The sequence below is a fragment of the Bison bison genome, unplaced genomic scaffold (genome assembly GCF_000754665.1).
Source record: "Bison bison bison isolate TAMUID 2011002044 unplaced genomic scaffold, Bison_UMD1.0 scf7180017864312, whole genome shotgun sequence".
Lineage (NCBI taxonomy): Eukaryota > Metazoa > Chordata > Mammalia > Artiodactyla > Bovidae > Bison > Bison bison.
The window spans coordinates 3,117,994-3,121,404 of record NW_011494884.1 but is presented as its reverse complement, the minus strand read 5'-3'; positions in this window follow the sequence as shown (position 1 = coordinate 3,121,404).

Here is a 3,411-nt window from a genome sequence, read left to right as displayed (position 1 = left end):
TTTAAAATATAAGTTTATTTACTTTAATTGGAGGCTAATTACTTTACAATATTGTATTGGTTTTGCTATACATTGACATGAATCTGCCACAGGTATACATGTGTTCCCCATCCTGAACCTCCCTCCCACCTCACTCCCCATACCATTCCTCTGGGTCATCCCAGTGCACCTTGTAAATTTTTTCTGATATTTGTACATCAATGTTACCAGTAAATTTACACACCAAAAACCCAAAAATCAGCTGCAGAAAGTTCAGGGTGAAAGGCATGTTTGATTAGATGACATTAATAATATGCTGTCAATTCTGTATTCATATATCTTCCAACTCATTTGGAAATTTTTAGCTCCAGATGAATACGACTCAATCTTTGATGTGAAAAGAAGATGGGAGCAGTATTTGGAAGAAATAATTTAACAAAGGCATTAAGGAGAAAGGTTATGCATCAAATCACCTCACATATAAGTGATTTTCTAAAATCCAAAGCTATTTACTTTCAAAGTAAAAGTGCTATTTTTCAACTTAGTTGGCCAGTGAAAATGTGTGGCCTAACACAAGGCACTGGGTTCTATGGCAGGAATTCCCACCAGAGGAGTGAGGTGACCATAGATAATATGGGGTTCCTCAAAAGTTGCATGTGAATTTAATTATGCTCCCTTTAAACACTTCATAGAGGTCATGTAAAGTGAAATATAGAGAGATTACTTTGAAATGTTAAAGACACACTCTGAGAACCATACATGGTCAGGTGAAATTGAAGTAAGATTGTCCAGATTTACTCTTCCACCATAAACAATTAAAACTTAGAAGAGAATATATGAAATACTGGTTCTCAGAGGCTGAGGTCAGGCAGCATAGGGACTGATCTCTGGAGGAAGGGAACCAAATGCAGTCACCCTGTGATTGCTCCAGAAAGAGATATGAGAGGGACCTGTGGTCTCCTGGAGCTGAGACAGGCAGGCACCTGGGGACCAAGGAAGTCTGTGTTTCCTTAGAGGATCCTGCAGAAGAGAGAATTACAGAAGCCAGAGGAGGCAGAGTACTCATCAGGTCATGCACATGAGGGCATCACTGAATGCAGGGAAATAACCATTTCTGACTCTCAGGCTCCCAACCAGCTAAGAAGAGCTTATGTTCTCAGCAGCCAGAGTGAACAGGCTTCTTCACTCACAGAGTGTGTTACTTAGGAGAGCACAGCTTCAATACTGAGATAAATTAGCCTTAGACTATAAGCTATGCCAGGGCCACCTAGGAGAACTGAAAGTTTAAAATTGGTTTTGATTGTTCAAGTTCAAAGTTGTTTTAAAAAAATTTGAACAAAAAATTTAAAATTGTTTTTGTTCTGCACTGCAGAACACATTTTCAAAATATCAGTGTTGTTGTTGTTCAGTCACTCAGTCATGTCTGACTCTTTGTGAACCCAAAGAGTCTTGGGGCTCCAAGACTAATGTCTGATTTTTAATATGTTGTCAGGTTTGTCATAGCTTTTCTTCCAAGCTATGAACTGCAGCATGCCAGGCTTCCCTATCCTTCACCATCTCAGGGAGTTTGCTCAAACTAATATCCACTGAGTCGGTGATACCATCCAACCATCTCATCCTCTGTCATCCCTTTCTCCTGTCTTCAATCTTTCCCAGCATCAGGGTCTTTTCTAATGCATCAGCTCTTCACATCAGGTATTCAAAGTATTAGACCTTCAGCATCAGTCCTTCCAATGAATATTCAGGATTGATTTCCTTTAGGATTGACTGGTTTAATCTCCTTGCAGTCCAAGGGACTCTCAAGAGTCTTCTCCAATAACATAGTTCAAAAGCATCCATTCTTTGATGCTCAGCCTTCTTTATAGTCCAACTCTCACCTGGACAGAGTGCCTGATGAACTATGGAATGAGGTTCGTGACATTGTACAGGAGACAGAAATCAAGCCCATCCCCCTGGAAAAGAAATGTAAAAAGGAAAATGGCTCTCTGAGGAGGCCTTACAAACAGCTGTGAAAAGAAGAGAAGCGAAAAGCAAAGGAGAAAAGGAAATATATAAGCATTTGAATGCAGAGTTCCAAAGAATAGCAGGAAGAGATAAGAAAGCCTTCCTCAGCAATCAATGCAAAGAAATAGAGGAAAACAAGAGAATGGGAAAGACTAGAGATCTCTTCAAGAAAATTAGAGATACCAAGGGAACATTTCATGCAAAGATGGGCTCGATAAATGGACAGAAAGGACAGACCTAACAGAAACAGAAGATATGAAGAAGAGGTGGCAGGAATACACAGAAGAACTGTACAAAAAAGGATCTTCATGACCCAGATAATCACAATGGTGTGATCACTCACCTAGAGCCAGACATCCTGGAACATGAAGTCAAGTGGGCCTTAGGAAGCATCACTATGAACAAAGCTAGTGGAGGTGATGGAATTCCAGTTGAGCTATTTCAAATCCTGGAAGATGACGCTGTGAAAATGCTGCACTCAATATGCAAGCAAATTTGGAAAACTCAGCAGTGGCCACAGGACTGGAAAAGGTCAGTCTTCATTCCAATCCCAAAGAAGGGCAATGCCAAAGAATGCTCAAACTACCACACAATTGCACTCATCTCACATGCTAGTAAAGTAATGCTCAAAATTCTCCAAGCCAGGCTTCAGCAATATGTGAACCATGAACTTCCAGATGTTCAAGCTGGCTTTAGAAAAGGCAGAGGAACCAGAGATCAAATTGCCAACATCCTCTGGATCATTGAAAAAGCAAGAGAGTTTCAAAAAAACATCTATTTCTGCTTTATTGACTATGCCAAAGCCTTTGACTGTGTGGACCACAATCAACTGTGGAAAATTCTGAAAGAGATGGGAATACCAGACCACCTGACCTGCCTCTTGAGAAACCTATATGCAGGTCAGGAAGCAACAGTTAGAACTGGACATGGAACAACAGACTCGTTCCAACTAGGAAAAGGAGTACGTCAAGGCTGTATATTGTCACCCTGTTTATTTAACATATATGCAGTGTACATCATGAGAAACGCTGGGCTGGAAGAAGCACAAGCTGGAATCAAGATTGCTGGGAGAAATCTCAATAACCTCAGATATGCAGATGACACCACCCTTATGGCAGAAAGTGAAGAGGAACTAAATATCCTCTTGATGAAAGTGAAAGAGGAGGGTGAAAAAGTTGGCTGAAAGCTCAACATTCAGAAAATGAAGATCATGGCATCTGGTCCCATTACTTCATGGAAATAGATGGGGAAACAGCGGAAACAGTGTCAGACTTTATTTTTTTGGGCTCCAAAATCACTGCAGATGGTGACTGCAGCCATGAAATTAAAGACGCTTACTCCTTGGAAGGAAAGTTATGACCAACCTAGATAGCATATTCAAAAGCAGAGACATTACTTTGCCAACAAAGGTCCGTCTAGTCAAGGCCT